General features: G+C 40.3%; 2 pseudogenes; one reads left to right on the top strand and one right to left on the bottom strand.

Moving 5' to 3' along the window:
- The first annotated feature begins 2992 nt into the window (after window positions 1-2992).
- On the top strand, window positions 2993-3441 carry LOC112849660 (large ribosomal subunit protein uL24 pseudogene; annotated as a pseudogene).
- Window positions 3442-8020: 4579 nt separating this feature from the next.
- On the bottom strand, window positions 8021-8416 carry LOC112850128 (protein transport protein Sec61 subunit gamma pseudogene; annotated as a pseudogene).
- Window positions 8417-14171: the final 5755 nt, after the last annotated feature.

The raw sequence follows: 14171 nt of genomic DNA, 5'->3' as shown, positions 1-14171 counted from the left end.
CCTCCTGTAACCTTCAGTTTGTTCTCCATATTTATGAGTCTCTTCTGTTTTGTCCCCCTCCCTGTTTTTATATTATTTTTGTTTCCCTTCCCTTATGTTCATCTGTTTTGTCTCTTAAAGTCCTCATATGAGTGAAGTCATATGATTTTTGTCTTTCTCTGACTGACTAATTTCACTTAGCATAATACCCTCCAGTTCCATCCACGTACTTGCAAATGGCAAGATTTCATTCTTTTTGATTGCCGAGTAATACTCCATTGCATGTATATACCACATCTTTATCCATTCATCCATCGACCGAAATTTGGGCTCTTTCCATACTTTGGCTATTGTTGATAGTTGCTATAAACATGGGGGTGCTTGTGTCCCTTCGAAACAGCACACCTGGATCCCTTGGATAAATGCCTAGTAGTGCAATTGCTGGGTCGTAGGGTGCTTCTATTGTTAGTTTTTTGAGGAACCTCCATACTGTTTTCCAGAGTGGCTGCACCAGCTTCCATTCCCAGGTTACACTTCCTTTCATTTTACTTTTTCCAGAGTTGTTAATCACATCTATTTATTTTGCTTAGTTTTCTTCGTACCTCTTGCTAATTTATCCCACACCATCTGGCAAATAATTTACCAATCCCAACCTCCTGCCTTCCCATATCTCCCTCCTGGAGTTCACCTTTCTGCTCAAGTCTGGGCTCTGTGCTCCTGGGCCTGCTGTCCTCCTGGGACTTCTCCTCTTAGAAGTTTTCTGTCCTCTCTTCTCTGTTGGGTTCAGTTTCCTGGATTCTGTGCCTTCTTCTGCCTCGGTTATTTTCTTCCATTTCTCTCCGGGAGCTTTTAAAATCTCTTCTTTATTCCTGGTGTTCTGAAATGCCACAATGATGTATTGTAGAGTGTGTCTTCAATTTTATTGTGGTGGGTTATAAATGGCTGATTTCTATCCAGAGAGTCACATGCTCCAGTTCTGGAAGTTTGCTTTTTTTTCTTTTTTAAAGTTCTTTTTCCCATCGCCTCCTCCCCCCCATCTTCATTTCTGGAACTCCCCATATTTGAATAGTGAATCTCGCAGATTGAACTTCTAATTCTCTTACTCTTTTCTTTCCTCTTATTTTATGTTCTTTTATTTATCATCTGGGGGATCTCTTTTGTTGACTTTTCTAAAGTTCCTATTGAATTTTCACTTGTGTCTATCACAGGTTTAGCTTCCAGGGGCTCTTTCTCTCTCTTGTTCTTGATGCTTTTTAAAAATAGCAGCCTGCATTTGGTTCGTGGATGTGACAGTGTCTCCTAGGACTCTGTGTGTATTCATTTTAAGTGGTTTTTTCCCCCTACAAGTTGCTTTTTTTAACGTCCTGCGTAGCTCTATTTCTTCCAGTTCCTTTTCCTATTTATTTGCTTTGCTCTCTGTTTTCTGTTCAAGGCTTCCTTTAAATGTCAGGTATTGCTGAGACATTGGTCTGTTAGAATGAAGAGTGAGGCACAGAAAACTGGCAGACGTGTGTGTGTGTGTGGGGGGGGGGTGGGGGCAGGCTGTCTCACTGCTGGCCTCTATCCTAGGGTGGCCGAGTGGTGAACTGGCTTTTTCACTGGGAGATCCTGAGATGTTAGTATCTGTATGTCTTTTCTCTGGGGCTGTGCAGTTTCTCCAGAGAAGGATCTGCCTATCCTGTGCTTGGGGGTTTCCCCACCATGGTTATAGAAGTTCTGGGAGCTTGGCTAGGAAAGGGAGGGAGGCAGAACTCTCACCATTCAGGAGGCAGAATTTCACTAAATCCACCACTTTTAATTCAGCACCTCACCTTAACTTCCCACTATTCCTGATGTTCCAGAGTCTGGGGCTTCCCTGAGACATTTCTCCAGAGGGTAGAACATTCTTGTCCTGCAGTGGTCAGGGAGGGGTAGGACTGCGATTTGACTTTCAGTCAAAACCTGTCTTTCAGTCTGTGATGTACATGTTGAGGTGCCAGATCTCCCTTCAAGGAAGGACTTGCTGCCCCAGCTGCTGTCAGCAGGTAGCCTTCAGTTGTCATCCCCCTCGTGTGTTTTTGCTTCAGCTCAAGGTCATGCGCTTCTCTGGTGGCCCACATGCAATGATGGGTGGAGGTGAGACCTGAAGGCTGGGCCATGTTAGCTCCACATGGGGCAACTCTGATGGGCCATCTTAGGTCCAGAGCTCCTCATGGGGTTGGCCAAGGTTATTTATTGGGCCTTCTTGACTTCTTCTTCTTCTGCCTGATCCCTTCCATAGCTGTTGATCCCAAAGAGGTTTCCTAATGTACATCCTGCCCTCTCAACACCATCTTGGACTCTGTTCCTGGGGATGCAAACTGGTGACAACAGCCCAGACTTAATCTCCTCCTCCTTGATCCTCTGCAGGAGCTGTGGCAATCCCTGAAGGGGCTGGCAGCTTGAGGCATTCTCAGCAGCTGGGCAGTAGGTCCTTCTGTGAAGGGGCATCTGGAAGGCACGTCCTCATGTCCACACTGCCACATTTGATTCTCTCTACCCAGTTCATTGGGCTGGGGGCTGTTTTGTTTGTTTTGTTTTTTAAATTAAAAAAAGTATATATATATATATATATATATATTTTAATTTCCACACTGCCAGCACAGAGCCCGACGCAGGGCTCAATGTGGGACTTGATGTGGGGCTCAAACCCACGAACCACAAGATCATGACCTGTGCTGAAATCAACAGTCAGACACCTAACCCACTGAGCCACTCAGGTGCCCCGGCTGGGGGCAGTTTAACTAAGGATCCTCATTCTCAGTGGTGGAACAGAGAGTGGCCTATTATAGGAGGAGTGGGATAGGTTTTGGAAACCAAAGGGCTGGATTTGTATAACTCCTGATGGGTCAACTGTGATTTTAGACAAGTTGCTTCACTTTTCTGGGTTTTATTTTCTCTTGTGCAAAATGTGGAAAATAATGCCTATCTCTTAATAATGCCTACCTAGACCTGTTGTGAGGGTTAGAGTCAGTAACTCATGAAAAGTTCCTAGACCCTTTTGTTGCCGTCACTGAAGTGCCACGGGCCAAAATGAAGTTCAAGCCCTTTGTGACTTCTGACCGGAGCAAGGACTGTAAAAGGCATTTCAATGCACCTTCCCACATTTGCAGGAAGATTATATCTTCCCCTCTTTCCAAAGAGCTGAGACAGAAGTGCAACATTCGATCCGTGCCCATGTGAAAGGATGATAAAGTACAGGTTGTGCAAGGACACTACAAAGGTCAGCAAATTGGCAAAGTAGTCCAGGTTTACAGGAAGAAGTACATCATCTACATTGACTGAGTACAGTGAGAGAAGGCGTATGGCACAACTGTCCACATGGGCCTTCGTCCTAGGAAGGTGGCTGTCAGTAGACTAAAACTGGCCAGATACCACAAAAGGATCCTTGAAGGAGAGGAAAAGGGCAAATATAAAGAAGAAGATGATATTGAGAAGATGTAGGAATAAAGTAATCTCATATACAGCTTTAAATAAAGGCTGTTTGGGAGTTCCTGGATGGCTCAGTCGGTTAAGGTTCTGACTTTGGTTCAGATCATGATCTCACGGTTCATGGGTTGGAGCCCTGCATTGGGTTCTGTGCTGACAGTGTGGAGCCTGCTTGGGATCCTCTCCTTCCGTCTCTCTCTGTTTCTCCCCCATTTGCATTTTCTCTCTCTCTCAAAATAAATAAAAAAAAAAAAGGCTGTTAAAATGAAAAAAGAACAAAAAGAAAGAAAAGTTCCTAAGACAGTGCTTGGCACATAATGAAAAAAAAATATATTTTTTCCCTATCTGGATGGTCTTCCTTTACCAGTCTGTGATTCCAGAATCTTCCCAGGGAGAGTATGAAGACCAAAGGAATGGTGGCATATCTGGCTTAAGGTAGATATCAGTATATGAAATGTTTATGGGCCAGTCTGTAGGAATGTTTCTGGCAGCATGTCACAGAGCTCTGTCTTTGTCCCCAAAACATTTTTATTATTTTTAAAAAAGTTCTTAAAAATTTTCACCAACTATAGAAGAAGATATTCTCATTATATATGTATGTATTTCGGCGGATAAAGCTAAAATTACTCCTGATCATCTCCCAGAGGTGATGACTGTTACCAGTTTGACATGCCGTTTAGTTGTTTATTGATTTCTTTCTTTATCCATCCACCCACCTCTTGATCTCTTTTACCTCAGAATTTCTTTACTAAAGGACATGTTTCGGGGCGCCTGGGTGGCGCAGTCGGTTAAGCGTCTGACTTCAGCCAGGTCACGATCTCGCGGTCCGTGAGTTCGAGCCCGCGTCAGGCTCTGGGCTGATGGCTCAGAGCCTGGAGCCTGTTTCCGATGCTGTGTCTCCCTCTCTCTCTGCCCCTCCCCCGTTCATGCTCTGTCTCTCTCTGTCCCAAAAATAAATAAACGTTGAAAAAAAAAAAAAATTAAAAAAAAAAAAAAAAAAAAATAAAGGACATGTTTCCCTGGTGGTGTGGGAGGTGATTTTAGGTGGTACATCAACCCAACATAAAATAACTTTGAATCACAGAGTGAGAGTTTTTCTCTTTTTTTTTAATTTTTTTTTTTTTTTGGTACAACATTTAAGTTCTCTGGTAGCCAATTTCAATGATACAATACAGTGTTTTCAACTGTAGTCACCACGGTTTGCATTTGATGCTCAGATCCTATGTCTTTTAGTTGAAAGTTTGTACCCTTTTACTACCCGTTTCCTATTTCCTCTATCCCCTAGCCCCTGGCAACCATTTTTCCGATTCCACATGTAAGTGACATCACACAGTATTTGTCTTTTTTGGTCTAGCTTATGTCATTTAGCTTAATGTTCTCAAGGTCCATCCATATTGTAGCACGTGGTAGGATTTCTTTCTTTCTCGTAGTTGACTAATATTCCATTATGCATGGCAGGTCTTCTTTATGGCTCTTTAAAAAACGCATTCATATAATATATGGATATATAGAAACACATAGTTTTTGCTTTTACAAATATGCTATCACGCCGTGCATGTTCTGAAAATTGCTTTGTGCTCTTAAGTCAAGCTCATATTAAAGAAAAAAACCCATCCCTCCCTTTCTCCTTCCTCCTGTTCCTTCTCCTCTCTTCCCCTCCCCTCCCCTTTATTTCCCCCTTTTGCTTCTCTTAGGGGAGGCAATAGGGGAATCATGCCTGTTGTTTTCTCTACCACAAACAGAGCTCTGATGATTCTCTTTATTCCTGCCATCTTGTGGACACGTGCCAGTGCTTCTCTGGTGTGGGTCTTGAGTAATGGGATTGCTGGATCAAAGGATAAACTCATCTCAAGTGTCAGTACATTCTGCAAAATGGCCTCACCAACAGTCTGTAATCTCACTAGAGTGGCGAGTTTGCCCCATCCTCTCCAACATTCAATGTTATAAAACTTTTCGAATTTTGCTAATCAGACAGACGGGCCTCAAATGGATTCTCATTGTTATTTAATCTGCATTTTCCTGATTACTAGTGAAATTCAATGCATTTTCATATGGCTATTTCTCATTTGTTGCTCTACTTCTGTGAATGGTCAGTTCATTTATCATTTTCCTGTTAGGTCATTCCTTTTATTTATCTGTAGAAATCCTTAGTATATTCTGGATATTACTCTTTTTTTATAAATGTTATAAATAGTTTCTATAATCAGTTTCTGTTTAAACTTAATTATGGTGTTTTTGTGGCATAGAAATGTAAAGTTTTTATGTAGTTAAACTTATTAATATTTTACTTTCTAGTTTTTATTTTTTATTTAAGTATAATCGATATGTAACGTTGTATTAGTTTCAGGTGTACAACATAATGATGTGATCTTTGTATATACTATGAAATGATCATCACAATAAATGTACCATCTGTCACCATACATAGTTACAAAAATCTTTTTTTTTGTGATAAGGACTTTTAAAATTTACCCAGCAACTTTCAAACATGCAATACAGTAGTATTAATTATAGTCACCATGTTGTACATTACATTCCCATAATTTATTCATTTTATAACTGGAAGTTTGTACCTTTTGACACCCTTCACCCATTTCACTCACTCCCCAACCCCTATCTCTGGCAACAACCAATCTGTTCTCTGTATTATGAACTTTTTTTCTGTTCAATTTCCATGTAAAAGTGAGATCACATGGTGTTTGGCTTTCTCTGACTTACTTCATTCCAAATCTTAGTATTTATCTAAGAATTTTGCTTAAAAGAGTCTTTTTGAATTTAAGATTATAAACACATTCTAAATTTTCTTCTCTTTCATGTTTTTTAACTTAAAATCTTTAATCCATGTGGAATTTATTTTTGTGAATGGCAGGAAATCTAATTACTTTCTTCCAAATTGGTAGTCATTTGTTCTAAAAATTATTTATTACATACTTCATTTTTTATCCAATGATTCAATATACCACACCAATACAATCATATACTAAATCCCTATTATGTGTGTAGGTACGTTTAGGGTTTTTCTCTTTTTGTACCATTAATTTATTTGTCTATTTCTGCTCCAATGTCCCCTTTAAAAATTTTACTGAAAGCTTTATAATATATATTTGACAATTAGTATGGCAAATACCCTTTCAGTGCTCTTTTTCAAGATCGTCTAGGACATTTTCTTTCTTTCTTTCTTTTTTTTTTTTTTTATAAATAAAGTTTATTTATTTCTTCTGAGAGAGAAAAAGAGAGAGTGCAGGAGGGACAGAGAGAGAGTGAAAGAGAGAAAATCCCAAGCATGCTCCTTGCTGTCAGCACAGGGCCTGATGTGGGGCTTGAACTCGTGAACTGTGAGATAATGACCTGAGCTGAAATCAAGAATCAGACGCTTAACCAACTGAGCCACCCACGCACCCCAAACATTTTTTATCCTAATAAAGAAAGAAAGAAAGAAAGAAAGAAAGAAAGAAAGAAAGATGTTTTTCTCTATAGAATTCTCTTGGGGATTTTAATTGTGATTTCTTTGAATTTGTAAATTAATTTGGGGAGATGTGTTAAGGACTGCTTTTATGCAATAAATTCAGTAAATTTTTAGAGGTTTCTTTATGGAAATTTCTATATGGTGTTATATATTTCCTGTTTATTTATAGTGATAATAGTTTTCATTGCTATTGTATATGGGGTATTTCTTTTTTTCCCAATTCATTATTATTGGTTTATAGTAGAGCTGTTAATTTTTGTATATTGATCTTGTATTCAGCTACCTTGTTGCAGCTTTCTGTCAATTAATTCTCAAGGTTTTTCCTGTTACATATTTATAATACCTATAGAGCTTTTTTCTTTTATATTACTTACTGAATTGGCTAGGTCCTCTACTATAGTTTTAAATAGTAGCAGTGATAGCAGGCATTCTTGAATTGTACCTGATTTGAATGGGAAAGATTCTAATTTTTGCCACTAAGTATAATTTTTGCTTTGAGTTTTGATGTTTCCTTCTGTTCTAGCTTGCTGATTTTTTTTAATGCATTGGATATTAACTTTTATCACCAACTTTTCTATCATCTATTGAAATGTTTGTGTGTTTTCTTCTTTGATCTGTTAATGTAATTCAGTATATAAGATTTAAAAAAATGTAATCTAACATTGAATTCCTGGAATCAATAATATTTTTTCATTATTTAAATATTCTCCTATGTAAACATTTTTCATATATGTTCATACATGCGATAGATAGGCCTATATATTTTTTCCTTGTGTATTCTTTTTCTGGTTTTGATATCAATATTATGCTAACTTCATAGTGTTAATTAAAAATCTTAAAAAAAATTTTATTTTAGAGAGAAAGAGTATGTGAGTGGGGGAGAAGGGCAGAGGGAGAGAGAGAGAGAATCATAAGCAGGCTCCATACTCAGGGCGGAGCCTGATGTGGGGCTTGATCCCATGACCCTCTGATCACGACCTGAGCCAGAATCAAGAGTTGGATGCTCAACCAACTGAGCCACCCAACACGTGCCCTTAATTAAAATATTTTAAACCTTTTTCTGTGATCTGGGCTTGTTTATGTAACTTAGAAGTTAAACAAATTTTTTTAAATGTTTATTTATTTATTTATTTATTATTTTGAAATTATTTTAATTTACAAATACAAAACATCTTGGAAGACACAAAAAGAAAGAAAAACACAAAGCATATAGACAGATTTTTACTCCATGAGCTTCTCAAATCCTCACTTAATTCACCAATCCCCAAGATGAAAAACTCTTCTAAAAAGGTATTTAGCCACCAGCAATGATGTTATCGATAGGGATATGGATCAATTTCACAAAAAAGCCAATGAATCCCATTATAGCAAATCCTATTGCTGTTGCCATGGCAATCTTCTGGAATTCTTTCCTATCAGGTTTAGTGCACCTTTTGACCAGCCGAATTGAGGCCTTCACAAACTGCCGACTCGGCTCAACGAACTGCATTACCTGATCCATGATGCCTGCCCGCCAACCTCTCAGACGCCCTTAATGTTTATTTTTGAGAGTGAGAGAGAGAGAGAGTGGGGGAGGTGTAGAGAGAGAGGGAGATACGAATCTGAAGTAGGTTCCAGGCTCTGAGCTGTCAGCACAGAGCTTGACACAAGCTTGAACCTACAAACCATGAGATCATGGCCTAAGCTGAAGTCCAGCGCTTAACCAGCTGAGCCCCCCGGGTGCCTTGTGTAACTTGGAAAATTTAACCTTGAAAGCTTGACAGAACCCACCTACAAAATCAAATAGACCTGATACAATTTGAGGAAGGAGACATTTGATTATCTTTTATATTTCTTTTATGGTTAGTGTTGTACTTAGGTTTATAATTTCCTTTTTTTTTTCTTTTACCCAGACATTTTTTGAGTTCACATTCACATTGAGGGGTTGGGAGGAAGTGACTATCAATTGTTTTGTTTTGTGAATTTTAAATTATGTTACAATATGATCTGCATCATGTTTGCATTTTGAATAATTTCAGGTTTTCTTTGTGGCCTGATACATAGTTTTTATAAATGTGATGTGTTTGCTTACAAATTATTGACTGCAAAATTCTCTTTTTGTATCTTTATTTCAAGTCTGATGGTTATTTTATTCAGATCTGCCATATTATTAATTATGTTATATCTATTTGTAGATTTCTAAGTAAGGTATCTAAAAGGCTTTTGTTGAATTGATTATGTTTTCCTTGTCTCCTTTCCCTGTAATGTCTTGGAACTTACCTGTCCTACTTCATTTCTTCTGGAGGTTATCTTTATGTTGAAAATAATTGATTTAATTTACTTTTTTTTTTTTTCAACGTTTTTTATTTATTTTTGGGACAGAGAGAGACAGAGCATGAACGGGGGAGGGGCAGAGAGAGAGGGAGACACAGAATCGGAAACAGGCTCCAGGCTCTGAGCCATCAGCCCAGAGCCCGACGCGGGGCTCGAACTCACGGACCGCGAGATCGTGACCTGGCTGAAGTCGGACGCTTAACCGACTGCACCACCCAGGCGCCCCTAATTTACTTTTTTTAGAGCTACAGCCCACATGGTCCAGAACTATCTTTAGAGCCAGGTGCTCTGACCCTGTATACTCTGGATGATTGTGACAGGAATAATTGAGTTCCACAAACCTTTATTTTCATTTTTTATTTTTAAAGCTTATTTATTTATTTTGAGAGACAGAGAGACAGTGCAAATGGGGAAAGGGCAGAGAGAGAGGGAGAGACAGAGAATCCCAAGCGGGCTTCTGCCAGCACAGAGCCTGATGCAGGGCTCGAACTCACGAAACTGTGAGATCGACCTGAGCCGAAACCAAGAGTCGGACGCTCAACCAACTGAGCCTTGCAGGTGCCCCTCCATAAACCTTTAGTAAGAACCTGCTATGTGCTAGGACTTGAGCCAGGCACTGTGGCTATGAAAGATGAGTGAGTTGGTTCTTGCCCTCATGACATTCATAGTCTAGTGAGCAGGCTGAGAAGTAAACAAATTATAACATCATGTGACAAGTGATAATAGAGGCATAAACAGAATAATGGGGTGTATGGAGGGTGAATGTCACAATGATGCTCCCTGTGAGTCATCCCTTCCAGTTTTTTGTAGTCCCTTCCACCTTGAATCTGGGCAGGGTAACCAACCTGTGATTCATTTCTTACCAAGAGAATGCAGCAGAAATGACACCGACTTTCATTTCATATTTTTAATCCCCTTGAAAAATTGGGCTGTATTCTGAATTTCTTGGCTTATTAACTGCTCCTCAGCTGCACCTGTTGTGCTCTTTATTTTTATTGTTTTCAAGATCTAACTGGTTCTTTTCCCAATACTTCTTTTAGTGTTTCTACCTGTTGGTTCCATTAACTTTGTTTCCTTGGGTGTTAGTTCTGTTTGTTGAGTTTAATACCTCCTTTTCCTGCTGTTAGTTTCATACAAATATTAGAACATTATTGCTTTTGTACTCATCTGCATAGTTGAGATTTCCTGTTGTATGCCCTATTGCCTGTAATGGAGAGACAGTTGAGATGGTGCTGGTAGGATGCTAGTATCCAGTTATCTGATGGTGAGAATCCATGTTACGTCTGAGTTTCCCCAGCTACCCCAGGCACTGTATGGCCTCTTTCCTCCAAGCATCCATCCCTCTGCTTCATTCTGCTTGGCATAAATGGCATGGGATGTACCACCTGGCTGCATTACCTGTTAATGTCACCACGCATGTGGTCGATTGCTTTTCCCCTCCCCCTTTGTGTACCTATTTTTTTGCCATTTCCAAGCTTGGGCCTCTTTTGGGGCAGCTCCCACCTTCACAGAAGCCCGGTCCCGTTCATGGATTGTGCTGGGGTTTTCTCCTTTGACCTGACTACATCTGCTTTCTGTCTTTGTTCCTGAGATGTTCATCTTTAAGAAAAATGACTTGGGATAAAAATATAACCTGGGATTGAGAGCTGGCATGACAGATAGGAAATTATGATTGTTCATTTCAGCCTAGAATTTAGACCTGTTAAGATCATTTTGAAATTTGAGTGTAATATAAATAAAGACTTGGAATTTAGCTTCAAAAGGGCAATTATACCAGGATAGAATGGAGAAAACCCAGTTTGGTATTAATTTGTGAAAAAAATTATAGGGCATTTGGTTTATTACAAGCATTAAAAGGTATGATACAAGGCTGTGGATGTGATTACTAAAAAAGCCAATGCAGGACGTCCTAAGATGGTGAAGTAGAAAACCCTGCTTCTGTCCCCCAGCAAAGATAACAATTTAGGCAGCTCTTCATGAACAAATACAGTTCTGGGAGAGATCAGGATTCCACTTAAACTTCAGCAACACAGTGAAACCAAAAGCCTGAGAAACATGTATGTCAATAAAGCTGGAAAAAAAACATAAACAAAAATGGTAATGCAACTTTAGGTTTTATTTATTTATTTATTTATTTATTTATTATTTATTTTATCTTATTAAAAATTTTTTTTAAAACATTTACTTATTTTTGAGAGACAGAGAGAGAGACAGAGAACAAACAGGGGAGGGGCAGAGAGAGAGGGAGATATGGAATCTGAAGCAAGTGCCAGGTTCTGAGCTGTCAGCACAGAGCCCGATGTGCGGCTTGAACTCACAAGCTGTGAGATAGTGACCTGAGCTGAAGTCGGCCGCTTAACCGACTGAGCCACCCAGGCGCCCCAATTGTGAAACATTTTTAAAAGAGATGTTTCACAACATTGATATATAATTTTTTTTACGAAGAAATGTTTGTTTATATCTTCTTCCCTTATTTTATTGGGATGTGATATTAAATTATTTTATGTTGATTTGTGAGGGCTTTATATGTATTGCCTCTTTGAAGTCACATATATCGTGTATGTTTTTCTGGTTGTGATTTCACATTTTGTGTATGATAACTTTTGCTTCTTTTTTTTTAAATTTTTTTAACGTTTATTTATTTTTGAGACAGAGAGAGACAGAGCATGAATGGGGGAGGGTCAGAGAGAGAGGGAGGCACAGAATCTGAAACAAGCTCCAGGCTCTGAGCTGTCAGCACAGAGCCTGACGCGGGGCTCGAACTCACGGACCGCGAGATCATGACCTGAGCTGAAGTCGGATCCTTAACCGACTGAGCCACCCAGGTGCCCCAACTTTTGCCTCTTAAATGTTTTTTTTTTTAATTTTTTTTTTCAACGTTTATTTATTTTTGGGACAGAGAGAGACAGAGCATGAACGGGGAAGGGGCAGAGAGAGAGGGAGACACAGAATCCGAAACAGGCTCCAGGCTCTGAGCCATCAGCCCAGAGCCTGACGCGGGGCTCGAACTCGGGGACCGCGAGATTGTGACCTGGCTGAAGTCGGACGCTTAACCGACTGCGCCACCCAGGCGCCCCAGCCTCTTAAATGTTTAAAATTTTGATTAGTTTTTAAATCTGAATATTTTGCATCATGTTTAAAAGTGTCTTCCTCTAAGATTATAAAATATCCTTCTGTATTTTCTTCTAGTGTTTTTGTAGTTTTAGTTTTATATTGAAAGCTTTGATCCACTTGAAATTTATTTTTGGTCATGTGCAATCTGAAGTCCTATCGTTATTCTTCTCTGAATTTTTAACTAATTGCTCCAATGTCATTAGGATTTTTGTGTCGATATTTGTAGTTGAGATTCTTTTGTATGCTACCTTTGTCAGGATTGTGCTAACCTTAAAAAATGAATGGAGAGGATTTTTATGGAAAATACAAAGGAAAATATACTCTGAAACCGAGTGACATGATATAAATCTCTCACAGTTCTCTGCTTAAAATCAGTGGTATTCCCATGCCCTTAGGATAAGCCAGCATTTCCTGGCTAGGCTTCAAGGCCCCTTGTATCTGGCCCCCTTTTCCCTGAAGCCTCTCTGCTTCCTCTCTGCTCTGTCTTGCCCCCTTCCTTCCACCAGGGTAGTAAGCATCGTGAAGGTCAGGATTTTTGTGGTGTTTTGCTTTCTGCTGTACCTCCAGCACTCAGAAAAATGCCTGGCACATTGTAAATGCTGGTAATATTAGTTATAGGAAAAACTTGCAATTCCTGGAAAAAGCCACTGTATCCTCCAAACTTCAAGTGAATTCATCTCTCTTTTGGGTACCTTCTCCCCATACTTCGTGTTTAGATAAACGTGTCCTTTATGACTCAACTTAGATATTACCTACTCTGCAAAAACCATCTCGAGCCTGGGTTAGGTACCCATGGAGCATCAGTATTGTGGTGCTAATCATGCTGTATTTTAATAGGAATTTCCTATGTATGAGGAGGAGGCTGGGAGGGACTCCCTGTCTAAAATAATCAATAGGGTCCATTTGGGGGTTGAAAGTGATGCTAAGTCTCTCACAGTGTGAGGAGAGCTACCAATATTGGGTCTAATAGCCACTCCAGGGCCTTCTGAGGAAGAGCTGACTCGGAAATGATACCATCAGGCACATCGTTCTAGGTGCTAAATGACTTGAAAGGCTAGAAGGTGTTCATTTTCAGAATCGCAGGTGGTCAGCCTGGCAGGAAATGCTGTGGCTCTTCCCACCCTTTCCCATGTTTGCTCTCTTTTTTCCCTAAGCCAAGTGAAAATGCAACTCGAAGAGACTTGAATTCAGGGGCTGCAGGCATCTGCAAGAATGGGAGTCTGGCATCCCATTCCTCAGATGGAGTACTGCTGAGGCGGTGGATTGGGATCTGGTGGTGGGCCCTGGGCCTACCTGAGCAGGGCAAAGGAGAACTGGAGAGAGATGGTGGTGTGACCTGAAGCAACTAGCTGGTATCCAGGGCAAAAGGAGTGCCTGCTGGGCAGTGGGACTCCAGCCGGAAGCTGCTGTGGGAGCACTGTCAGGGGCAGGAGCTAAAGAGGGGACCTGAAAGAGGTTGACTAGGGCTGGACCTCCCCTCAGGAACCCTGCGGTGCAGACGCCTCCCAGGGCTCCTGAAGGATGTGCACCGTGTGCTACATGAGACACGGAGCATCAGTTATAGGCGATACTTTTTCTTCAACCTCCCCACCCCAGCACACAGGAGGGAGTAGAGCAAAGGTATTCCAGACTTCTACTCTACTCTTCCACTCGTGAGGTAGCCTGACCTGGGGGAGAAGAGGGAACATTTATGTCAGAGTTTTTTTTTTTTAAATTTTTTTTTTTTAACGTTTATTTATTTTTGAGACAGAGAGAGACAGAGTATGAACGGGGGAGGGTCAGAGAGAGGGAGACACAGAATCTGAAACAGGCTCCAGGCTCTGAGCTGTCAGCACAGAGCCCGACGCGGGGC

The sequence above is a fragment of the Puma concolor genome, chromosome C2 (genome assembly GCF_028749965.1).
Source record: "Puma concolor isolate L17-30 chromosome C2, mPumCon1.1.hap2, whole genome shotgun sequence".
In the NCBI taxonomy this organism is placed as follows: Eukaryota; Metazoa; Chordata; class Mammalia; order Carnivora; family Felidae; genus Puma; species Puma concolor.
The sequence above is the reverse complement of the archived record's forward strand: the minus strand, read 5'-3'. Positions and strand labels throughout refer to the sequence as shown.